Source organism: Gopherus evgoodei, chromosome 3, assembly GCF_007399415.2.
Source record: "Gopherus evgoodei ecotype Sinaloan lineage chromosome 3, rGopEvg1_v1.p, whole genome shotgun sequence".
Taxonomy (NCBI): domain Eukaryota; kingdom Metazoa; phylum Chordata; order Testudines; family Testudinidae; genus Gopherus; species Gopherus evgoodei.
The window spans coordinates 169,833,349-169,859,861 of NC_044324.1; the positions used below are offsets into that span (position 1 = coordinate 169,833,349).

The following is a 26,513-nucleotide window of genomic DNA, read 5'->3' on the forward strand; positions in this document are numbered from 1 at the left end:
TACCAGATGCTGCTGTGTGGTTTCAAATCCAACCCCGCATTCTGAATTTGGGATCCAGCTCTGAACAGTATGGCTGGCCTTATTATTATAATGGACAGAACTAAAATCTGGATTAAAACACTCCAAGATTCTAGGGACATTTGGGTTTTAGTCTGAACTTTGTTCAGGCCCATATCTACTTTGAAGAGGCACTTGCTGATTGACAGTTGGCTGAATGTTCCCTGATCATCCACACTGTGCTGATGCATATGCCAAGTAGGACCTAATGTTCCACTGACTTCCATATTTATAACATGGCAGATACTGTGGTTATGGATGTCATAAGACAGCAGCGAGCCAAGCAAGATATGAGACCTAAACCAGTTGAAGTGGCATGGGCCCAAGGTGGTAGGGTGGAGTGGAGGATCGGACAGAAAATTTCTCACACCTAGGCCATAATCTTGCAACCAGAGCCACACACTCAGACAATGGCACTAGTGCTGAGGTTTGATTGAAGTGGGACTTCGCACAGGCATAAAGGTCAGATGGCCCAGATTAGACTATAGGATCAGCAATTTACTTAGGCAGAGGTCTGCACGTGCATATCAAAGCAGTAATCCCATCCAAGCTAAACAACAATGCGCAACTAGTAGGGAGGCCAACAGTAATTCAGACCAACCCATTGAACTGATGACACTAAAGATCTAAAATGTTTTAGAACTGATAAACATTACTCTTATCCAGAACCTGTCAAAATATGAAAACCCCACTTAAAGCCCAATGCTCAGAATTGGCGTGGCAGTAGGAAAGGACTCGGGCAGGGGTGGCTCCAGGCACCAGCACGCCAAGCACGTGCCTGGGGCAGCAAGCCTCGGGGGGCGCTCTGCCGATCACCGCAAGGGTGGCAGGCAGGTTGCATTCGGCGGCATGCCTGCGGAGGGTCCGCTGGTCCCGCGGCTTAGGCGGTCCTCTTGCAGGCGTGCCGCCGAATCTGCGGGACCGGCGACCTCCTGCAGGAAAGCCGCTGAAGGCAGCCTGTCTGCCATGCTTGGGGTGGCAAAATACCTAGAGCCGCCCCGGGACTCAGGCCAGCAGTAAAAGTGTTTAGCTCCTAAATTTCATTTGTCATAAAATAGGCATGACTGGGTGTGCAGTGTTCTCTCATTTCTAAATGTTTTGAATCAATCTCTGTTTTTCTGTGTTCAAGGCACATTCTCCCAGCTGCTCTCCCCCCTCCAAAAACACCAACAAAAGCCACTATTTTGCTGAGAGAATATGCAGCGTTGCCAACCTTGCAATTTTATTGCAAGTCTCACGATAGTTGGTGTTTCTTCTAAAGGCCCAGCTCCTGGAATCACATGACTGTTTTCACTGGGGAGGAAAAAAAAATCAGCTCTTATGGTTGTGAAGAAAATCTGGAAAACGTGACCTGAGTGCACTCTAAAAACTCAAACCAGAAGGCAAAGGCAAAGAACCCAAACTGTATTTGCTGGAGCTCCCCCTAGTGTTCTGGAATAGCGTTGAACTTAGAAAGTCTGAGCCTGATCCACTGTTGTCTTAAGGTTTCAAAGTGGTAGCCATGTTAGTCTGTATCAGCAAAAACAATGAGAAGTCCTTGTGGCACCTTAGAGACTCACAAATTTATTTGGGCATAAGATTTCATAGGCTAGAACTCACTTCATCAGATGCATGGAGTGGAAAATATAGTAGCAGGTATAAATACACAGCACATGAAAAGATGGGAGTTGCCATACCAAGTGGGAAGTCAGTCTAACAAGACAATTCAATTAACAGTAATGACCTATCCACTCCCAGTCTTTTTTCAGGCTTAATTTGATGGTGTCCAGTTTGAAAATTAATTCCAGTTCTGCAGTTTCACTTTGGAGTCTGTTTTTCAATTTTTTTGTTGAAGAATTGCCACTTTTAGGTCTGTTATTGAGTGACCAGAGAGATTGAAGTGTTCTCCTACTGGTTTTTGAATGTTATCATTCCTGATGTCAGATTTGTGTCCATTTATTCTTTTGCGTAGAAACTGTCCGGTTTGGCCAATGTACATGGCAGAGGGGCATTGCTGGCACATGATGGCATATATCACTTTGGTAGATGTGTAGGTGAACGAGCCCCTGGTAGTGTGGCTGATGTGGTTAGGTCCTGTGATGTCTCTTGAATATATGGACAGAGTTGGCACTGGGGTTTGTTGCAGGGTTTGGTTTGTGGGTTGGCGTTTTTGTTGTATGGTGTGTCATTGCCGGTATTTGCTTCAGGTTGGGGGGCTGTCCATAAGTGAGGACTGGCCCGTCTGGACAATTTATACCTTCAAGTCAGCGAGACTGCTATGAGTACCCGCATGGCCCCACAGTATGCCAACGTTTTTATGGCTGACTTAGAACAACGCTTCCTCAACTCTCGTCCCCTAATGTCCCATCTCTACTTGCGCTATATTGATGACATCTTCAGCTGGACCCCTGGGAAGGAGGCCCTTGAGGAATTCCACCAGGATTTCAACAATTTCTACCCCACCATCAACCTCAGCCTGGACCAGTCCACACAAGAGATCCGCTTCCTAGACACTACAGTGCTAGTAAGCGATGGTCACATAAACACCACCCTATACCGGAAACCTACTGACTATACTTACCTACGTGCCTCCAGCTTTCATCCAGACCACATCACATGATGCATTGTCTACAGCCAAGCTCTGTGTGTGTCTTTTTGTTTGAGGGCAAGTGTATTTAGGATTAAGATGAATAACTATTGCTGTAGAAGGTTCTAAGACACGAGGATCACAAGAGTGGACTGGAAAACAGACAACATGGAGTTGATAATGCAATATCACATTAATTAATACTTAGCGCTCATGAACTTCTTCCACCAAAGGATATCAAAGTATTTTGCAAAGGTGAACAAGCCTCAATTACTGATATGGAATCTGAGGCAACTGACAAGGCTAGCACAAGGAGGTATAGTCTGGCCCAAGGCTCCTCTCCTCTCCTTGGTTTTTATATCCTTTGGATACGTATAAACATTCACATCTCTACTTTAGCCAGGCTACAATCAGGGCCAGCTCCAGCTCTTTTGCTGTCCCATGCGGCGAAGGAAAAAAAAAAGAAAAAGAAAAACCTGATTGAGCTGCCGCTGAAGAGGAAGAGAGAGAGTGAAGGACTCACCACCGAATTGCCGCCAAAGACCTGGATATGCCACCCCAACAACGGACGGAGTGCCGCCCCTTTCTATTGGCCATCCCAGGCACTTGCTTCCTTCACTGGTGCCTGGAGCCAGCCCTGGCTACAGCTCACATACCAAGTTCCTTTAAATGATCCTCACAGGTCAGTCCTGCTAGCCCAGGGGTTCTCAAACTGGGGATCAGGACCCCTCAGGGGGTCGTGAGGCTATTACATGGGGGGTTGCGAGCAACCCAAACCACGCTTTTCTTCCAGCATTTATAATGGTGTTAAATACATTAAAAAGTGTTTTTTAATTGATAAGGGGGTAGTTGCACTCAGAGGTTTGCTATGTGAAAGGGGTCACCAGTATGAAAGTTTAAAAAACCCTGTACTACACCTTCTAGTTTCACATAATGGAATGCATCTGTTTGGGACACTGTACCCATTTCAGTTGTTCTTATTCAAATAAGAGCCATCAAGGCAATACCATCTACACCCTGACTGCCCACTCTGCTCTTTGCATTGAGTTGATCTTGGCACAGGAGAGAGTCTTGCCCTCAGTTTTACTAATGTAAGGTGTTAGTAACAAAGCTAAGGATACTTCTACTAGATCATTTCTATCCTTTACATCACAGCATGCGAAATGAAGTCGTCAAGTTACTTTTGCCCTTCCCAGAATTGTTTTGATTCCCATCAACAGTTTTGATTCTAAGAACTGTAAGAGGCTCACTCATGGGAACTACTGGCTGACAGAGATTTTTTTGTGTTTTAATGTGACACCCACAGCAAGACTTTCTGTAAATTCCTGACGATTTTGTTCATTAATAGGACATTAACCGGATAGCGGCGTGTCTGAAATTTGGACAGAAATCAAATGACTCCTTCAGGGGTGAATGTCATAGACTGGAAAAATCAGTATTGTCCCTCTGAAGCTTTTGGATTCCTCTTGGCTTTGCCAATTTAAGGACAAATCCTGTTTACCTTAGTTCCAGTGAAGCTGGCAGGATTATGCACATGAGTAAGGCAAGCAGGATTTTGGGCCCACGCCTGCTCCAACTGAAATCAATGGCAAAACTCCCATTGTCTTAATGGGAGCAGCATCAACCTTGGGATAAAATAAAGTACAAGTTTTAAAAATATACACTATACAAAAAAAGTTCTTAGTAATGATATGGATGGGATCCATCCTCAGGTGGGATCTGCCTAGTCACAGTGCCATCTGCGCACAGAAATGGAGGGAAGGATCTGGACCTAGGAATTCAAGTTTATCCGTTAGTATTCATCATAGCTCTAGGTAAGCCTACATAGCAGCTGGGAGGGAGCTTTCCCACACATGCAATCCTGCCCAACATCCTGTACGTACTCAAGCAGCAAGCCCGTACTGTTGTGGCCACCCCGCTATTTTTAGTGCACTAGCTCTGCTCAAGTTAGTGTGTGTCTGTCTACTGGCACTGGGAAGCAGCCTCCCAGTTGCTGTGTAGATGTAGTCTCTTTGTATCCTATAAGAGATCCTTAGAACGCACACTAGGGGGCAGAGGCCTTCTGTATATGGATTTCCATCTGCAGCAGAACCTATTGTTATACACATTACTGCTTTGCAGTCTGTTACCTTTCATGACTTTCTCTGAGGCAGGGGCGGCTCTAGCTTTTTTGCCGCCCTAAGCATGGTAGGCAGGTCCCGGTCCCGCGGATTTGGCAGCATGCCTGCGGGAGGTCCGCCTGTCCCGTGGCTTCAGCATACCCGCCGCCGAATTGCCGCTGAATCTGTGGAACCAGTGGACCTCCCGCAGGCAAGCCACCGAAGGCTGCCTGATTGCCACCCTCGCAGGCACCGGCAGGGTGCCCCCTGCTGCTTGCCGCCCCAGGCATGTACTTGGAGCGCTGGTACCTGGAGCCACCGCTACTCTGAGATGTATTTTATCAAACATATGTGAAATTAATTGACTGTTCTCCTTTATGGGGAGTTTATCTGTAAAATGTCTCTTGCAAAATTCCTGGCACTATTTAAAACTATTGTTTCGAAATTGCATTCCGTCTGCCAGATTCTGATATGCTAATGTCTAATTCAGCGCTACATCTCTTTTCTAACCTCACTGCTTTTGTCTGGTGCACTAGATCTCACCAAGATTTCTTAAATAAACCTCATCTGAAGGTTCTCGCTCAGATATACCAATAAGCACATTAGAAGTGTGTTTATAGTAGCACCCAATTTTTCTGTGTCTCACCTCTTTAAAGCAGCAGGTTCAAATGACATGTCCTGTCCACATTAGGGCTCCCCTCATTGACCCAGTTCCGCAAGGTCCTTAAGCATGTGCATAACTTTATTCATAAGAGTTGCCTTATTGACTTTAATGGTTGAAGTTATGCATGTGCTAGAGTATCTTACTGAATTGGGCCCTTTGGTACCACTGGTGGTGGAGCTGAACTGATGGTAAGAATGGTAGGAAATCTGAGCTATCAAGTTTTGTTTTTGTGGGGGATATTTTGACTTTTATAAAATAACAATCTGGCCTTTGATTTTAATATTTGCTTCCCCTCTCTGAAGTTCACCTACTTCTCCACGTTAATCAGTGGAATTCCTTTGGATTAAATGTCATACTATTTCTTAGACTCTGTCTAAACACAGAAGTTGCACTAGTCTAACTAGATTGCTTTTTAAGCCAATTAATGAAGCTGGTGCAAACCCCGGATTAGCTGCTATTTTTATTTCACAGTGGCTTATTTTACTTAAGTTTAAAACTGTTCCTAGTCAATGTAAACTAAACCAGCTATGCCTAATTTAAACTGAAATAGGAGTGTCTCCAGAGGTGCTTGTACTGATTTAACTAAATCAGTTTTGACTCATGCTGTTAGTTTCTCCTACTGTACCTTGAAACTGTAGGAGAAATAGAACCAAGGACATGTCTTTATAAAACAGAGGTTGAATGGATGCTTTAAGTGCAGAAGTCAGTGCAACTTAACAGTGGTTCCTACCTGCTACCACAATACAAACTTAAAACAGAAACTGGAAACTCTTCTAGCATTTTCACCATAAGAAACTTTACTTATTATTTTCCCATGTGATGGACACGATCACTTCAAGAAGGGCAAACTAGCTAATTAATCTTAACATCTGTGGTTGTCCTGGATACTTGGAAGTCTAACACTTAATTAATGAGTTGTGCACCTCCTTTCATGGTCACCATTTATTATTTTTCATAAGTGCAGTAAGGCTGGACTATTTCCATTCCCAAAAAGCTGGGCTATACTTCATCTAAATCACCTTAGTATTGATGTGTTGTCACAATGATATGACTGCAGCATTCATACTCACGCTAATATGTAGTAATTTGCACTTCTATAGGGATTAAACTGTACACACATTCAGGCTGAAATTCACCCCGTGCAGAGGGCCAGCCCAAGTCCTATGCACCACTTAAGCATCTGAGATCAGGATAAAGAAGGACTTAATTAGTGCATAGGTCTTGGGCTGGCCCTCTGCCTTGGGATGAATTTCAGCCTAACAGTTCAGCCTCAGGCCACTCCTGTGTGGCAAGGTTATATTAAAATAACTTCTTCCAGTGCTGGTGTAGAACACAGTAGCTGTTTAACAACTCACAGCAACACTACCCAGCTGTTAAGGCCGGGGAATGAAGAAGAGTGCCATGCTGAACTGAAACTGCTGGGGGCATTTAGGAAGGCAGTATATAAAGTTAGTGACCTGGAATAGGACTGTGTGAGGACTAGATATGAATGAATATTGCAAATGAGTAAACCATAAACATTCATTTGAATACAACCTGCAAGTCTGCATCCCAAGTATTTGTTGAACCTTTGTATTTGCTTTTCCCCCACATCCGATGCGCAAAGTGTTGTTTGCACAAAGTCTCAGAGAATGTTGGGTCCTGAGACAACAAATACAGTAGAAAAGACAGTGTACTGCAAGCAAGCAGGGTGGAGCAAAGTGTGATGCTCACATCACCATCTGTCTCAGTACTCTACTGCAGTCAGAATCTCTTTACATGAGGGTGGCCTTCTTCATAGCAAAGGTGGGATAATCTGGCGGCTGAGCAGATAACTCGCCTGACTCCAGTCCAGTCAGAAGCTCTTTTAAGACTGTCTTTAATATGTTTGTTCAATGCCTAGCATATGGAGCCTTGGCCTCCAGGCACAGTTGCAGTGCAAATAGTAGTAATTGCCTTCAGTAAATAAGGATGGAGACAGGAGATGAGGTCTAGACAATGCAAATATAATGAAGTCTTTTGCCCCATAATGGGCTGGTGGGAAATGTTAGAAAAGCAGCAATGAGGGAGCGAACAAAGCGGCAATACTAATATACAAGTGAGAAAAGGGTTGGGCTGGTTGTGGGACAGTTGGAGACATTCTGAAGTTACAAACAGGTTCCAAGCTGAATGTCAAAAAAGCAGGTTTATATCTTCACTGTGTTCAGAAAAAGACAGCAAGTGTTGGTGACTGAGCTTCGGACTCTATTCCCAGCTCTGGGTCTGACTCGCTGGCTTCCTGTGGACCCTGGGCAAGTCACATAGGCCAAAATTTCACAAATGGCCACTCATTTTGGGTGCCCAGCTTGAGACACCTTGACCCTAATTTTCATATGTGCTGAGCTGGCACAACTCTGCATGAAGTCAGTGGAAGCTTTGGGGGCTGAGCACTTCTGAAAATCTGGTATCACAAGATGAGCACCCAAAAACAGAGGCACCAAAAAGCAGTGTCTAGTTCTGAAACTGTTGGCCTTCATCTCTCCTTGCCTCCATTTCCCCATCTGTAAAATGGATGTGATGATACAAAGGGCAAGTCTACACTTCAAACGCTGCATCGGCATAGCTGCATTCATGCTGCTACTCTGCTGTAGCACTTAAGGGAAGATGTTTCTATGCCAGTGGGAAAGAGCTCCCGTGTTGGCAGGTAATCCACCTCCCCAAGCGGCAGTAGCTATGTCAACGGAAGCAGCTCTCCCATCGACATAGCACTGTCTATATGGGCGTTAGGTCGGTATAACTGCGTTGCTCGGGTATAGATTTTTCATATCCTGAAAGGCGTAGTAATGCCGATATAGGTCTGTAGTGTTGACTTGGCATCACTGTCCTTTGTAAAGTGCCTTGAGATCCATGGATGAAAAGTGGTATTGAAGTGCTAAGTGACTATTGTCCTTAATGAAGATGAATGATCACCACTTCTCCAAGCTCACTGCCAGCTGTTAAATACCTTCTCACTCCACCTCTGCTTTCCTTCCAAAATTCCTTTTGTAGCCTAGTGCAGAGCTGTTTAATCTCATGTTTGTTTATTTCAGGCCTCTTGCTGAGGGCTCCCTAACTGTCTCCGATTCATTTCATGGTTTCATCCAAAGCAACCATCTTAAATGTCAGTTAAATGATTTCCCCTGTTAAAATATTTTCATGGCTCAGAAGCACAGCATGAAAATATTTTTATAAGGTCAAATCCTGCCATCCTGACTCAGGTAAAACTCCTGGTGAACTCCGAACTGAGTCAGGGTTGCAAGATTTGGCCTGTAGTCAATGCAACCAGTTCTACAGTGACTATAGCCTATAGTCAAAACAGCCAGCCTCTAAAGTGGAGATATTCAGCAGTTATGAATGATGGGGTCTGAAGTCCTTGTAGACTAAGGTCATGTCTACACATACAGCGCTGTAGTGGCGCTGTTACAGCGTGTCTGGTGCTCTATGCTCTCATGTTGGCATAATAAAATCACCAACGTGAGCAGCAGAAGCTATGTTGGCGGGAGAAGTTCTCCTGCTGACATAGCGCTGTCTATACTGGCCCTTCTGTTGGTGTAACTTACGTCACTCGGCCGGGGGCGGGGATTCACACCCCTGAGCAATGTAAGTTCTGCTGACGTAAGCTGTAGTATAGACATAGCCTAAATGTTGAAGTTTCTCCCACTGGAATGGTTATGTCCCTATATTTTCAATAGGTCTGAGTTTAACTTCTAACCTCAATGTCGAGCTAATCTAGCTATTCTGATTATCCCCATTCCTTGAATGGATACCCCCTACAAAGCAAAGGTCCAGTCAAGCCTACTCCTCTGAGGACATGGAGAGCCCTTAACCACCAGACCCACTGCAGGAAGGAAGTAGGAGGATTCAGAAGAATTGAGGAAGGCTGGCTTTTTGTGGATAAGGTACTGAATAAGAGCCTAGGTTATTATTTCCAAGCTCTGTCACAGACTGCCTGTGTGATCTGATAAGATGGGGATAAGAATTCTTCCTTTGCTGTCTGGTCTATTTAAACTGTAAGGTCTTTGAGGGAGGGACTGGCTCTTACTAAACAAGTGAGTGCATAGTGCCTAGCTCAAAGGGACCCTGATCCCTCACCTAGCTTCTAGGTGCTATTGTAATACAAATAGCAATCATACATGAAGTTTGCTCTGCAGAAGAACCCTGCATCCCAGTAGAAAGGGATTGTTTGGGGGAGAGTGAGGACAGAGCCAGTGCATCTGTTACCTGGGGTTCTTCCAACCCAAAGCTCTTGGTAACCTTTACTCTGTGTGAGGTGGCAGGAAATAAATCGGGGGAGACATGGCTGTCCGACAGACAGATGGCTGGCACAAATAGGACAACACGAGTGCTTTCACTTAAAGCTAAACTTTACTTAGTCTCAAGCATTTACACACATCCACAACAGGTTAGTAAAACACCCCCAACCCTTGATAATTACCAAAGCTGAGTGTGACAGCTCTCAAGTGGCAAAGCAGTAGCTGGTGGGGAACACAAGATGCATCCAGAGGGAGAGTCCCTGAAGAGCCCCTTCTGAGAAGTCCCCCCACCTCAAACTTTTCTCCCTTATTTATACATGAGTAATACAATGACATATCCCTTAAAGAAAACTTGCTAAGCAAGCTATTTTTAAAGGTCAAGCAAGAGGTTTCCTTATGATCGTCAGTTAACCAGATATGTGTTTTTTTTCAGTATGTCCATGCCTTGGGACCCTGACAGACATATTCCTAAGGGTACATTATAGACACGCTTCCTGTTTATCTAAAATATATATATCGGCAATTTCAACATTCTTCGCAGGAAGGATGTGGGGTCAAGCTTCCCGGTCTGAGGCACCTAAAACCCCCTCCACTCCTGCCTTGGTTATGCTAAGGCTGCTGCATGACCAATTTATGACCTAATGACTTGATTACTTTTAGCAATGAGCAATAGTGGTTTCAGGCACTTTACTGGTTTGTCAAAATCTCCCCGTACATATCCACTATTAGACTGGTCGTTTTCCTCCTCATGGAAGAGAAACGCACTGGCTGCAGGTAATGGAGCTCTGAGGCTGAATAAGTGGCTGGAGAGCAAGCTGGGGAAAGATTCCTTCCCCCCAAAATGTGTCCCACAGAGAGCCCCCATACTCATCCTAGCCACTTAAGCTGCCTGTGGACCAAGGATTTGACTCGCAATAGTTGAATGGGGTTTGCTATAACACAGACTAATGGACAAGAAAAGTACTGTCATGGTATTTTGAAGGAAGGTTAATGCCCTTATTTTGTTCTGATGTCTAAATGGGTTACCAGATGTGTAACACAGACAGACCAGCTCAGATCATGGCAATAGGGCAATTCACTTATTTATGAATATCAAAGAAGGGTTGAGTGTATCAATATGTATTCAGACCAATTCACTTGTGCTGATAGAAATCAAAAGAGAGGTTGATTGTATTGTTTTCATTTGTCTGTATCCTGTACTTAATTAGCCTTAGACTGAAATGTGTGTTAGTGTTTACACAACAAGTCAATTCACATTTAAAGCTGCATGAAAACTAATGAAAAATTGTTTCTGGCTAATGTGTTTACATTATGTATAGCCATTGGAGACTGGAGCCTTAGAAATGTAAATGAAGAAACATGATCTTTGTGTGTTCAACAACAATAAATCTGTAGATCTGTGCTGTGATGGAAACGTTTGCCAGACTGTTTTCAATTATAAGAAGGAAGTGATTCCGCAGTTCTGATCTATTTGGATGCTGTCAGTGAACGTTCCAGATACAAGACAGGTCCCACAAGCCATTTTGGGCAACCCTGAGAGACTTATGGGAAACTAGTGGATACCACATCACTGCTATCATTTGAACTTACAAAGTCTGACTCACCTGTTATGTATTTCACCTGCTTTAACCTCTCAATAACCCCCATTTCTTTTTCTTCGCTAATGACTCTTACTAAAGTCATTAGCGAAGAAATGAGTTGGTTTACTAAAGGATTGGCTATCAGTGTTGTTTTTGGTGTGAGATCCAGAGCATCCATTGACTTGGGGTAAGTGATTGGCCCTTTGGGGCTGGGCGTAACTTAATGTGTGGCGATTTTTGGTTTTTAATAACTTTTCATTACAGAAGTCCAGCTTGTCGGAGTGGCAGGATGCATTGGAGAGCCTAAGGGGACTGTGAGTGGCTCCATGGTGAGACTAATATAGTAATCCAGGAGTGCACATTTGTTACTGGCTTGATGGAATCTAATTATAGAATATACCATCAGTTTGGGGGGCGTCTGCCCTGTTTTCTGACAGTCTGACCTAATATCAGCACACTGAGCTGTGAGCCACATCAGACACCATGACATTTGTAAATTACGCTTCCTTGTCTACACTGAGTGATGGTGGCACTTATGCTGTGGGATGATCTATGTGGTCCTAGACAGCAAAACTGCAACATCACAGTGACAATACCTTGAGTGAGGTAAATTCGTCAGCACTGTCATTAAGGCCTTTGCTGCTTTCTTTTGTCTTACCATTTTCTTCCCCTAAGTAGTTTCTCTCTCACATTCCAGGGTAAATTTATTTGACTTCACATTCTGAAACTCATCACAGAGATGTGGCCGCTAACATACGAACATGCAAAGAAGGATGTTCTGAGCTAGAAAAATCCTGGAATTAAACCAATATGGTTCTGTATAAATTATTGCAAAAACCTATGGAATTTTAAAGAAAATTATGGGGTTGAGCCTGCAAGATGTTGAGCATTCTGATCCTGATCCAGCAACTTGTGCACTTGTGCATGTGCTTACTTTTAATCACAGAGTAATTCCACTGAAGCCCATAGGGCTGCCCATGTGCTTAAAGTTAAGCACATGTGTAAGTGCTTTGCTGGAACAAAGTCAGAGTGCTGACGCAGGCTCCCGGGGCTCAGGTTGCAGGTTATTAAATTGCAGTGTAGTTATTCGGGTTTGCTCCCGCCCAAGCCGGAATGTCTACACAGCAATTTTATAACCCTGCAGCCTGAGCCCCACGAACTCAAATCAGCTGAGCCAGGCCAGCCCCTGTGATGCTGCGGGGCTTTTGCTGCAGTGTAGGCACACCTTAAAGGTCCCCTGCACAGATCAGAGTGTAAGGCTGTGGCTGGGGCCAGGGTTTGTTTTGCTTTTAAGAAAAATGGATGACAAATTTTAAAATCTCTTTCACACTTCTTCAGCTCTGCTGTTTACTTTTTGTTTTGGTCTTTTTTTCACTTTTCCCCTTAGGCAGGGAAAATGGGCTGGCCACTCCCACTTTCTGTTTAGTCAGTTTCACTTTGGGACTTTCCTGCCCAGTGGATTTTTCACACCCCGGAGAGATGTAGGTATGCTGATTGTAAGTTTTCAGCGTAGATCTGCCATCATTCTGTGTGTAACCTTGGGCAAGGTACTTCAACTCTCTTTGCCTTAAGTGTCCTTATCTGTATAATGAGACTAATAGACTCACCATTGTAAAATGCTTTGAGTTTCTTGGATGAAATATGCCAGTGACTGTAAGTTCAGAGTATTATTAGTAACCCATTCATCTTGTTGCCGACACAGTTGTCCCTTAGCAGGGAAGGCTGTCTGTGATCGTTACCTGAACTGTGAAATGGAAAAACTGTCTAACCCATGGAACTAATTTGAATCGGACAGACTACCTAGTGGCTTGTATGTAAATCCTCACTCTGCTTTTTGAATAGCACAGATGAAAAAAGGAAAGTGTGGAAAAAAAATGCTTCCTGGCTAGTATTGGCAAACAGTGTGAGAGTTGAGTCTGAATTTAATTCTGAGATCAGTCACAAAGAAAGATTTTGCAACAGTGTTTAACCCAGAGGTGGCTGCATTTCAGAGATCAGGGAAGTGGTCCCTATAGAATATATAGGACCTGATCCAAAGCCCATTGCAATCCATGGGAGTCCTTCCTTGGACTTAAATGGGCTGTGGATGAGGCCCAGGATTTGTTTAATCTGACATTTGTGAAGAACTTTGGGATCCACAGTTTCAATATAAATGCCACATAGCTGGCCAAAGTCATCTGTGCTATGGCATTATTCATTTCAGTGGAATTACACCAGGGACTGATTTGAGACATTAATTTCAAATTGTTTTGTTTATGTCAAATGCCATAAAAATGAATTAGAGGTCTGGCACACTCATTTCATACACCACCATAACTCAGGTCAGTGTGTTGCTCGATACTGGTGCCTCACTGAAGAGTGGTATTTGTGCTTTGCTCTCCTCAGACATCAGACAAATACTGTACTGTGGGATTTCTTTGCTGACCAGACAGTTACTACACGGAAAAGAGAATCAACCAAGGTGAGTGTGTCTAGCATTCAACAACAGCTCTGATTTAATGGACAGGATAAAAGATCTCTGGCTGATGAGGAGAATGGCATTTGTTTAAATTTTAGGGACTAGATCTTCTGGGTTCCTTCTAGTGGAATAGATTTTTCCTGTTGACCCCAGTATGAAATGGGTTCACTAGATCTGTATGGGGCTACTACAGCCTCATCCCAATTGTTGTAATAGCTTAATTACACTTACTCATTGAAAAAGTTTCAATAACTGTTAATGTTTAAAAAAACAACGAGGAGTCCGGTGGCACCTTAAAGACTAATGAATTAATTTGGGCATAAGCTTTCGTGGGTAAAAAACTCACTTCTTTTTTACCCACGAAAGCTTATGCCCAAATAAATCTGTTAGTCTTTCAGGTGCCACCAGATTCCTTGTTGTTTTTGTGGATATAGACTAACACAGCTACCTCCTAAGACTTGTTAATGTTTAAACTTATTAGGGTAAAATATTTTACTGTAATCCCATCCCTCTGTAACCCTCTGGAAAAGTGAGTACTGTGATAGCTAACCTATTTTGGTTTGCATGTAACCAAGTGATGTTTTATCCCAAAAGATCTTGTTAGGTTTATTTTGTTGGTATTTTGTACCTAAATTTAAAGTGTTTGAAAGTTAGTTAGGAAAAATAAAACCAGATGAATTTTTCCAAAATTATCCCATCAGACTTCTTAAAATAATATCAAAGGCACTATTCCTCATTGAAGAATAAACCAGAGGGAGGGTTTCTAGCTCATCCACTGTTGAGACAGGGTTTGGGGGAAAAAATTAAGAAACTCCTCACAAAGTGCTAATCTCATCCTACCTTTTTCCAAGATACCCTTTCTGACAAATGCCTGGGCTGACTGCCCCCTGCTTTGAAAAAGGTCTTTCTGTCATGAGATCAAGGATGAAAAATTTGGCTTAGTTTTGGTGAAGTTAGCATAGGGGTTAAACATCAGGTTTTAAATGGAAAGCTAGTTGTACCACTGACCCTAGACATCTCCCATCTTGTGATATCAGGAGAGACCCAGCTTGTATTCAATTGCCAGGCAAATGCAGCCAACAAATGTATATCTGTTAGTGCCTCTTCCCTATCATGAGTACAAAGGGCATCATAACTGTCTTCCTAACATGGCTAAAATGTGATCCACTGAAACACAGTCCTGTTTCCATTATAGATGGAAGTGCTGCCTTGAAAATAATCAATCTTCATTGATCTTTTATTCTTTTTGGCTTCTAAATAGTAAATAATCTTTAGCAGCAACTCCAGTCCACTGCACGAGCAACAGTTTCTGGGACAGATTCTGATGTCAGTGATGCTGCTCTCAGAGCAGAAGAATTCCATTGTCTCCAAATTTCCCATGATGTAGCTGAAGTTCTGGTTTCTCTGTGTGATACAGTGGGAAACTTTTGTGTGCACCATTTGCTCATTTGGAGGGAGACTCCCCCATTTGCAATAAACATTAAGGTTGTTTTTAAAGCCTGAGGGAGGCTTCTGAAGTGCTTGTATCAATGAGACACTTCAAGCCTCAGTCATTATTTTTATTGACAACTCCCATCATTTTAGATTCTCATAGATAGAGAGCTCTGCAAATACATGCCTCTAGTGAGAACGCAAAGTTAGTGCTTGTTTCCAATTGTTATTGTGCCTTAAAGAAACTTCTAGGTACCATAAGCCAGGATAATATGGTGTGGAAAAAGCACCCTTACCCTGGTTACTTTTATAATTGTCCCAGGCCATTACTATTACTGAGCATAGACGACTCTTTTAATGGTTGGTTGCTTTCAAAGGGCACCATTTCTAACCTGCACGCATCCCATTTTTTGACTTAAACTTAGGTTCTAAACCCTGTGGTTCTTAAAGTTCCCCCAGCACGGTCTTCTTTTTTGGGTCATTAACTTCTTGGTGGCAAATAGGTCAACAGCTCTAATATTAGCACCAATGTGTTTTGTTTTTTTTTTCTTTGCCAGGAATATGGAGTTTCCAGATGTAGCCACGGCAGCGCTTTGAAGTGTGAGTCTGGTCGCAGCGCCAGTGCTGGGAGAGCTCTCCCAGCACTGCACTTACTCCACCTCCTCATGGGGATTGGCTTGCAGCGCTGGGAGCCACGTTCCCAGCGCTGCAGCACTGTTTACACTGGCGCTTTACAGCGCTGTATCTTGCAGCGCTCAGGGGGGTGTTTTTTTCACACCCCTGAGGGTTTGGCTACACTTGCAGCTGTACAGCGCTGGGAGTTAACGCTGTCTTCGTACAGCTGTGTAGGGAAAGCGCTGCAGTGTGGCCACACTGACAGCTACCAGCGCTGCAGTGTGGCCACATTTGCAGCGCTGTTGGGAGTGGCTGAACAGGCATTCTGGGATACCTCCGAATACCTCTGGAGGCCAATTACAGCGCTTTTGGTGGCCACACTGGCGAAGCAGCGCTGCATCACCAGCGCTGCAATCGTTAAACCCCAGGCAGAGCAGGAGTACAGCCAGCACTGCAGCCAGGGAGATGCAGCACTGTATGTGCCTCGCAAGTGTGGATGGTAAGTTGCAGCGCTGTAAACCCACCACCAGCGCTGCAACTCTCCAGTGTAGCCAAACCCTGAGCAAGAAAGTTGCAGCGCTGTAAAGTGCCAGTGTAGCCAAGGCCCTAGGTCCTAAGATTCCTGCCCTGATTCCTGCCAATGAAGATTTAATTTTTCCAGAAAGAAAACTAATATGGGGGCGGTGGGCACTGCATCTTTGTTTGAAGAGTCAGCCTGGCCAGAGGCCAGCAAGGCCGTCAATACCCTTGTTCAGCTAAAATAAAGTATTTTAAACATAGCTGCAAACTAATCATGTACTACAAATTAACTTGGGACATGGAAGAGCATATACTCAGCTACTGGAAGGACTAACTGCACTTGCAAAGAGATAGGAGGGAAGAGTGAAATTCCTTCTGTTAGGATAGCCAGCCATCCCTCTACATCCTTGTTGGTTTAACTTTGAGTGCTTGGGGCCTGATTCTTCTCTCATTTGCCTCCATTTTCCCCTAGTATAATTCCTTTGATTGCAGGGTTATTACTTCTGATTTACACCACTGGCGAATTGGGTTGTCGGGATAATTCTCAGAACCAAAGCAACACTTTGAGAATAAGGAGATGGGTGTGATGACGCAGGAACAAAGTAAAACCCGTTACAAAGAAGGGGCTTCAGTGAGAGATCAGAAGCAGGGAGCTGTTATCCTCTGGAGCCATTCCACAGCCCCACTGACATCATCTTCATGAATCATGTGTTTTCCTGGGCCAGATCTCCCCCATCATTCCAGAGGATCCCAAAGCCCTTTACAAACCCTATCTATGGTGATCACTTCTCATCTTTTGGTGAATGCAACAGCAACACTCAACTACCTCAAGGCCTTTTTAGGTCGGGGAGTGTGAAGAATAATGTGTTGTTTTGAAACCCCAGTGATGATGTCATTAGGCAAATGTAAATGTCTCAGCTGGGATTAGGTGAGGATGCTGGGGTCAATCCCTTATTCATGGGGAACGTGCTGGTGGTCTTAAATGGGCAAGACTTTCATGAAATGCAGGTCCCATTAACTCCCCTTTACTTCAGTGGGGCTAGAAGTTCACACTTTTTTTAAGTCCCATCCAACAGTCAGCAGGCCTGATTCTCCTCTCACTTATACCTTCAGTACAGCTACTTCCGCTTCACAATAGTATGAGTGAGAGGGGAATGAGGCTCTGCACCTCCCACAAGACAATTCTCACTACTAGCACCATCTGCTGATTTCTCTCTGGCTCACAGAGAAAGTGCCACCCCATCAGTCACCAGTGCAGCCGCCTGGGTTTTACATACAGTCTGCTATGATCTTTTGACAGATCTCCTTTCCAAACAACACAAATGGGGGGTGATTCCCTGGTGGTGATCCCCGATTATGACTCCAATGCCACCTTTTTTACTACTTACTGAAAGTCTTTGTTCAGCACCATCCACCCCATTTGCAACATGTACCAAGAGCTGTACAGTAAACTTTCTCCTAATGACAGATGGGGCGGGGAGGGGAAGTAATTAGTTATTCCAACATTTTGTTCTTTTTGGGAAATGTCAAATACATAAAACAGAAGGAAACAAGGTTTCTTCATAAAGTGCACTCACTGTCCGCTCCAAGAATTACTCTGCAGAGGGATGCAGAAATTTGGGAGCATGGCTGGGGAGTGGATCCCAGTTCCAATTCAATATGTCTGCCAACAACCCCCTTCCCAAAAGACTGGTGTCTCAGGACAGTGGTGGTCTCCACTATCAAAATGGACTTTTTCTGAGGCATTTCTGTGGCTCCTTTTAGCTAAGTCTCTCCCTCTGCTTGAGGTTTGGATGGGAAAGGGTAAGTGTTGGCTGGTATATGTTGTTCTGTCCTCACCCTTGGCTTGTACAGGACCAAGCTGCCCTCAGGCTCACTAGTGATCTGTGCATAATCTCTCCTTGCTTGCTCTCAGTAAGCAGATCCAACATTTCCCTGAAGCTGCACAATCCGGGTAGTGTGGGAGGTGTTATTAGTGAAAGGAGAAAATGTCATGAAATTGGCAAACCCAAATCCTTTCTCAAATGAAACGCTTGTGTAGTTAATCTGTAGTGTTCTGTCCAGCTCTCCCTCTCCTGCTTCTGAGGAGCCCGATCGTAAGAACAGAGCCTCATTCGGCTGTGGGTGGAGATTAAAGGATCAAAATTTAAAACTGGTCTTAGGTTCTATGGCTGTGGGCGCAAGTCTCAGCATTTGCAAATCAATCCCTCTGCCACCTCTTGGAGGCACCTGTAGATTGGGGTATAGAAATAGCAGCATTTGTGCCAGTTGTAATAGTGGAGCAATCAGCTGGCAAAGGGGCCTTTTGGGACCAAAGGATTCTGTCCCACCTTGGCAATGAGAGTGTGGGCAGAGTAGCTCACCCAGTCTCCCCCTCCACAAGCACTATATATGGGCTCCATCCAGTCTATCTTTCCCCCTCACCAGACAGCCCCACATTTCCTGCATGCAAGATTGTGGGGATCCGGATCCATGGAGGCACAATCAGAAGGGGCACAAAGAGCTTATTTGCATGAACTTGCCACCATGGAGTGGCTGAACACCTGCTTCACATCCTTCACTGCATCACCTTGAGTGTTTTCTGAGTTAGCAGGAGAGATTCCCCTACATGACAATAAAGGAGAGACAGCTGACTGGCCTCAGGATTTGGCCCAATACTAGTACAGCAGCATATAGACTCCTGTGGGCCAACTTCTCCCAGTCTCACTATCACAACTCCCATGGAGATTAAAGGGAATCACACTGCTGTGGCAGAGGAGAATCTGGTCCAGATGAAGGGGTGTGTCAGGAAGAGAGCAAGGGATAAAGGCAGAGCAAAGAGTGAAGAAAGCACAAGAATTCTGCTGTGGGATCAGGATAGGGTTACCAATAGCAACTGTGAAAAAACGGTACAGGGGGTGGGGAGTAACAGGCGCCTATATAAGAAAAAGTCCCAAAAATGGGACTGTCCCTTTAAAAATGGCACATCTGGTCACCCAAGATCAGGAGCCAAACTTCTCTTCCCCACCCCCCCATCCAGGTTTTTGTATTGTTCTCTAAAGGAAAACCCCTCTCCAGTACCCCCTGGAGTTCTCCAAGAAGTGCCAGAGAAGTAATTCCCATCCTGCAGGTTTAGTGTTCCAGAGCTCATGAGGTCTAATCTGACCACCTGCTTCGGGTCTGATTCAACAGGCTGTGGAAATGGGTGGCTAATGTTTACTCCTGGGCCAGAGCTTCACCTTCGTTGGTTGTAATTACTCTCTAGACATTTCGGTTCAAGTTGCTTATTATGATCTTCACAGAACATAAAAACTTCTTTGCATTTTTAAAAGGAAAAATAAGTAATCATGCAGCATTTGCTGAAACATGGAAGCAAAATTGCACCATGGGCCAGATTCATCCCTGGTGAAAAGCCATTGACTTCAGTGAGAATTGTGGGTGTGCCAGATCCCTGAAAATTTGGCTATTTATTTAGGCATCTAAATCTGGATTTAGGTGCCTACCTTTAGGGAGCCGGATTTGAAAATGTTGGCCTAAATGATTTGCCTAAAGGCACAGAGTTAGTCAGCAGTTGAGCTGGGAATAGCCCCTCTAACTCCTGGTCCCATACTAAATGCTACACCAAGCCCTCCACCTTCTCAGAATGAGTCGAATCTTGTGAATCTGCAGTATTGGGTTGGAAATCTTGTGAGAGGAAGCACCCTTTCAAGATTGCCAGCCCTTCCAGTTCTAGAGGAGGGTGGAAACATGTGCAGGTGTGTGCACCTGAGTGTGTGTGTGCACGCACGCATAGGTTCCCACTATAACACGCCCCCCGGTAGTGGAGCAAGGGTAGAACACATGAATGTGTTCATACTGTGATGGTGTGTTTACTCAGACTAGGAGCATATGCATGTGTGCATGTCTGTGTGAATGTACACGCTGAATGAGTGTTTGCTCAGGGTCAGAGCTTGTGTGCACTCCCATTCCATATTTGACTGCGCGTGTACATGTGCATGTGTGTGTGGTTGTGTAAGGCAGTCACGGTTCTCTTCCCGTCTGTCAGGGAGTGAGACCACACCCTATTGCTGCAATGCTCCTAGAGAAGGGGTAGGCAACCTATGGCATGCATGATTTTCAGTGGCACTCACACTGCCTGGGGTCTGGCCACCAGTCCGTGGGGCTCTGCATTTTAATTTAATTTTAAAATAAGCTTCTTAAACATTTTAAAACTCTTATTTACTTTACATACAACAATAGTTTAGTTATATATTATAGACGTATAGAAAGAGACCTTCTAAAAATGTTAAAATGTATTACTGGCATGTGAAACCTTAAATCTGAGTGAACAAATGAAGAGTCGGCACACTACTTCTGAAAAGTTGCTGACCCCTGTCCTAGAGTGACTCTGTTCAGGGGGGAATTAGTCGACTGTTGATAGGCCCAAACCAGGCCGGGCAGCAATTGGCTCTGTGAGCCCCTGGCCCTCAGCCAGAGCTGGGCAGCACACAGTTAATGGTCCTGGCCCATGATCGGGCAGAATAGCAGTAAGTTTATAGGCCTGGAGCCCTCAATCAGGACGGGACCATAATCAGTTAAGGGCTCTGGCCTGCAGTCAGGCAGAGCAACACAGCAGTCTACGGGGGATTAGCTCTCTGGCAGGAGATGGAAAGAGCCAGAAAAACCATCTGGCGTCCTATCTCAGGTAGGTGTCAGACCAATGCAGGCCTCCTGGCCTAAAGGTGGGGCAGCAGGGGGAGGGGGATGCAGGCCCACCTGCTCCACTGCATCCCAGCCCAAGGCCCTAAGAATGGTGGAGTGATCTGCCACTGGGTCAGTGGGGAAATCGGCGCAACACAGTGGCTGGCCTGCAGTCAGTAACATGGCTGAACCCTATTCGGCTTCCATGGGCTCCTTCCTACACTCCCAGTCAGGGGATATCTGGGTTCCAGGGTATTGTCGGTCTCGCTCGGGTAAACAGCTAGTGGCAGCCCCAACACACCTCGGTGTCCCCAGTGTCTGGCAGCTCCGGCAGCCCTCTGGGTCTCTGGCACTGTAGCAGCCTCCGTAAGGTCCGGGCTCCAGCAGCAGGAGGGAGACGTCCTGCTCCTCTGGCAGCTCTGCCCCAGCTGAGCTGGAGAGCCTGCCTTTTATATTTCCAGTTGCTGCCCCGCTCCTCTGCTTCCGGTGGGGTGGCTGTGGGTGTCCTGGTTCTGCCCACCAAGGGGTGGTTGCGGTTCTCTCCCCGTCCGTCAGGGAGGGAGACCATGCCCCCTCACTACAGGGTGTACGTGTTATTATTTCCATAGAGGTTTTGGTTATTTCCATCTCTGGTTTTTCAGGGAAAAGCAGTGGCTTTCCCTGCTTGAACTAGAATATGGATTTCATCTGAGCTGGGGAAGATGTTCTTGCTTGGGCCAATTGTTTTTACATTTAAGGACTGGTGCAATGAGTGCTGTAGTCCAAGCTGTCTTTCAGGGTCAGAGGTCCGTTGGCCTTTGCAATTTGTTGCTTGTCAATGAGAAGTACTGTATACAGAAAAGAGTACACTGTTGTCCAGCAGCCTCATTTAAGGATATTTTCATCGCTTGATTACCTTAGTTTTCAAAATTATTAATAATCACCCATGAGCTGCCAGTTTATTAAAATCTGCTGTGCTGAGTCAAATCTGGACATTTTTCCTTTCACAGACCTAAGAGAGTGTGAAGAATAGCTGTTATTTTTGTGGTGTGTGCTTTATTACAAATATTTTGGTAAATCCTTAAAATGTATTATGCCACAGGCCCTCAGATGTATGTAACAGTAGATTCCCGCATGGCTTCTTGCTGCTTTATTTTTAATTAAATGCATTAAATGTCCATCTCCCACTGTGGGATCTAAAATTATAAACCAAATCTTCCTAAGTTCCTCCCCCTCCCCCTTTTTCTTTCCCTCCAAAAGCAGAGGCAGCTCATTACAGAGAATGGAAACTTTGACAACATTTCCTGTGATTTCCTGTTCAGCTCATCCCTAAAAAGGTACTGTGGATTATCTCAGCCATGTCATGTAATATATATCCATTGTATTTCACAAAAGCAGAGAGAGCAACCAAGCCAGCAGCGGTGAAAAAAACCTCATATGACATGTTGCAGACTCTAAAAAAATACAGCTTGCCTTTTCCCTGCCATAATAAAAATTATCTAAAACAAATGCAAAGCTGTCCAATTATGGTTACATGGTCACAGTCCAATGGAATAATTGTGACCAATGACCAAGAAAAACCTTTCCAGACACTGAAATAGTATTTGAACAGTTGGCGTTTTAAACCCTCTTCCAGGCCCTTTTGTGCAACATTTAGTAGCCTTAGAAATAATGAAGGAGATATATTCCGTTTGCATCTTTTTTTTAATGAAATAAAAATACGCATGGTTTATTGTGTTTTTGTAATGCTCTTTGGAAGGACTGTGCAAAAAAGGAAACCTTAATGCTGACTCATAGGACACACCACAGATATACAGCTGTACACATATTATTATTAATAGTAAGTAGGAACTTTGGGTCAACTTGCTAATCTATTGCAGAACAGTAAAATGTGTTTATGACACACCCACATACTACAGATCTAGGCCTGATTCTTCTCTCACATTAGGCTAAATAAGGAACAACTATACAGAACTCAACAGAATTACATTTACGCACGCATTTTAGAATGTTACCTAATGGAACAATGAAGATACCCCCCCGCCCCAGCATGAATGTGTTGCACCAAACAGAACAGTAATATCTCAGATCTATGATGGGTGCCTAAGCCTAGTGCAAAATTTCTTTTTCCCTGTCTTGCTGCATGTGTGTCTATACATAATTTCTATTCTTTAGCCCTTGTATAATACCTTTCATCCAGAGATGTCAAAGTACTTGAGCTCTTTCAGAGTCTGCCAACCCCCTGCTACAAGAGCTATAACACATCATCCAGCCCCATGTTCTTAGAATACTACTACTAATACTTTGCACATAGCTTGTTTCATCCAAGAATCTCACAGTATGTGACAAACATCAAGTGATATAGAGCCATAAACAACCTTGTGAGGCATAGTATATATTATTATACCTGTTTCACAGACAGGTAAACTAAGGCAGAAAGATATTTAAAAAAATAACATCCCCAGATCATGTAGCAAGTCAGCAGTGGAGCCAAGAACAGAACCTAGAAATCCTTGCATCAGATTCTCTGCTTCACTGGGCTTCTACTTGGCACAGCAGAGAGGGAGGCAGATTTCAAACAGCCACAGCTGACTCCTTGAGTCTCACAGTGATTCTATACTGAGTTGAGTCCTAGTGTAGGTTAGTGGAGCCCAGAGGCAGCTCTAAATTCTAACAGCTATTTTGGTACCTAACTCCCACCGAAGCCAATGGTAGTTAGGCACCGAAATACCTTTGATGATCTGGGCAGATATGCCTGCTGAACAAGAGCTGGAGCACAATGTTCCAGCCACACCCTCTTCCCACCTCAATATTCTCTCCGTGCTGGGAGCCAAATACATGTGTGTGAGGGGGAAGATGTTGGCTCGGTCATCTGGTAAGCTAGCTATGACCCAGCTGAGAGCTGTCCCATGCCAAAGAAATTCTCAGCTGGCCGGAGGTGTCTGCTTTCTGGCCCCCTTGAGACACTGAAACAATGCAAAAGACGAGTACAATTGAATAACATTCTAGATCTTTATTCCCATTCCTTTGTGTCACCCACCAACCCACTCTATCTCCCTGGAATGATCAGAAGTGTATCATTCTTGTGACAGGAACACTCATGCTTCATGAAGAGTTGCCAACCCACAAGGTTAGTTTTGGCTTGTATTTCCTGTTAGGTCATGTATGAGTTTTTGTTTTTTTTTTGTAATAAAATATTAGCCAAATTCATTCTCAGTTACAGTGAGGTAAATGTGGAGTAAGTCTGTTGATTTCTGTGGAATTGCTCCACATTTATTTACATACTCATATTTCCTATTGTTGTAGAACTGGACATTCTGCTTGGAAGAATCAACAAGATAATACCTACCACTGGGTGGCTATAAACACCATTCCTGGTTGCAGAGATAGATAAACAGTGACAGGCACACTCATTTTTAATATACAGTGAAAACTTTCTTAAGTAATCACTCAAGAGCCTTGCAGAGATTGGTTATTTAATAGGGATGGATCTTGTAACAGAAGTGGGACAGAATTCCATTAGGAATGAGGATATTTTGGGATTGTTGTTGTTGTTATTAGACAGGATGAAATATAAATAGACAGGGGGAGCATTATATCAGTTTTGCTATCTTTACAGTGTAGTCTTCTTTAGAACATATGTATAAGTCACTGATCACTGCACTGTACATACAAAATACTACAATATCATTACCTTCGAGAATCATGAAGTTTCTCTTCCTAAAATATTTCCATCCTCTGTCAGTGGGAGTCTTTTACACACCTTCTGCTCTATGGCCTGCTTTCATTATTTTTCTCCACTTTGCTTCCCAAATATATAGGTTGGGGTCTGCAAACCTTTCTTCAGGTGAGTAGTTCTGTTAATTTCAATGGCAATGTTCCATGTGAGTAAGGACTTTTTTCATGAGTAACGGTTTGTAGGTTCAGGTGCTTGTTTATTATCCTCTCAGTCCATTCAGTGTCTCCCCTGCGGTACAATGATTGTATTTGGAAGCAGTGGGTATAAACTTAGATGTGAAGGATTTGGACCCCGGTCCTACTTCCACTGAAGTCAATGGTAGGTTTGCCACTGACTTAGGCCTTTTGTGGTTTTTTAAGAATTTTACTTTTACTATACAGGCATTTAGATTGTAAGCTCTTTAGAACAGAGAATGTCTTTTTAGTCTGTGTTTGTGGGGTTCTGGTCCATGACTGGGGCTCCCATGTATTACAGTAATAAAATAATAAACAAAAAATAATAAAATAATAATAACAGAGCTGATTATCTTATGAAAGAAATATCATTTCCCCACTCCTTCATGTTTTTACATAGCAAGAATATGACTCCATAGGACCAATAGTCTACCTTTGTGACCTGGTTAGATTTGTGATTGCCACTTAGTCTAACTGATGTACAGCATAGGCCTATCTTCTGCAGATTACTTGAGGGGAAAACTAGTGCACTGAACTTTATCTGCTCTCCATTATATAACGATCGCCACTATGTGGTTCCAGTGCTGGAAACTATAATTTCCTTGCCTTATCTAAACATCACAAAAAGTTATTTTTTTTCTAAGAGACTTTTTCCTTTTCTTTCAATTTTTATAAACCACTCCCTGTATGATTAAAAGAGTGATGTATGTAATGTACGCAGAAGAAATTTAGATGTGGAGGTCAGATTTTCTCACTCTAAAATAATATTACAGTACTCTTAGGCTGTCTACATTGGGGATTTTTGTATAAATGTAGCTGCACTAATGCAAACTTGCAGTGTAGATGTGCTGCACGGGTGTAAGATGGGGCTTGCACTCATGTGACTTACCCTAGTCACTTACCCTGGGGTAGGTCACACAGAGGCAAGTTGCATTTTGCACCAGAGCAGTGGGTCTGCATTAGAGCTTTCTACTAGTGTAGGTACACTAATATGGTTAAACTTGTGCAAAATCCTTAGTCTAAATAAGCCCTAAGTAGTAGTCTAAAATATGCACACACAGCTATATGGATACATATCAACACACATGTGAACATGCCATTGCAGAATACATCAGATTCACACACACACACACACACACACACGGCATAGACTGGGAGTTAAATCCTGCAAACTCTACTCACATTGAACTCAGTGTATCTGCTTATGTGAGTAAGATTACCCACATGCTTAAGTCCTTGAAAGACTAGGCCCCTCTGAGCTCAGATCAGGGGCAGCTCCAAGCATCAGCGCGGGGGGTGGCCTGCCAGTCGCCGTGAGGGCGGCAGTCAGGCGGCCTTCGGTGGCATGCCTGCGGGAGGTCCGCTGATTCTGTGGTTTCGGTGGCAATTTGGTGGTGGGGATGCCGAAGGCGAGGGACCGGTGGACCTCCTGCAGGCGCACCACTGAATCTGTGTTACCAGCAGACGTCCCGCAGGCACACCGCTGAATCTGTGTTACCAGCAGATCTCCCGCAGGCACACCGCTGAATTTGTGTTACCAGCAGACCTCTTGCAGGCACGTAGCTGAAAGCTGCCTGCCTGCCGTGCTTGGGGTGACAAAACACATAGAGCCGCCTCGGCTCAGACGCTGCAGAAAAAGTTGCTCTTTTTGTGGAAAGAGTCTAATACTCTCTTTTCCTGCACAGAGAGCTAAATAAGATTTCTTGGAATAGAAAAACAAAAAT

General features: G+C 44.1%; 1 long non-coding RNA gene across 2 annotated transcripts; it reads left to right on the plus strand.

The window, feature by feature from the left end:
- The first annotated feature begins 12,664 nt into the window (after nucleotides 1-12,664).
- On the plus strand, nucleotides 12,665-15,710 carry LOC115648968. 2 transcript variants are annotated; one of them, XR_003999700.1, is made up of 3 exons: nucleotides 12,665-12,701; nucleotides 13,602-13,677; nucleotides 15,663-15,710. It is a non-coding gene; the product is annotated as an uncharacterized LOC115648968 (long non-coding RNA). The 2 variants fall into 2 exon arrangements; XR_003999699.1 differs by having other exon boundaries at nucleotides 12,676-12,763.
- Nucleotides 15,711-26,513: the final 10,803 nt, after the last annotated feature.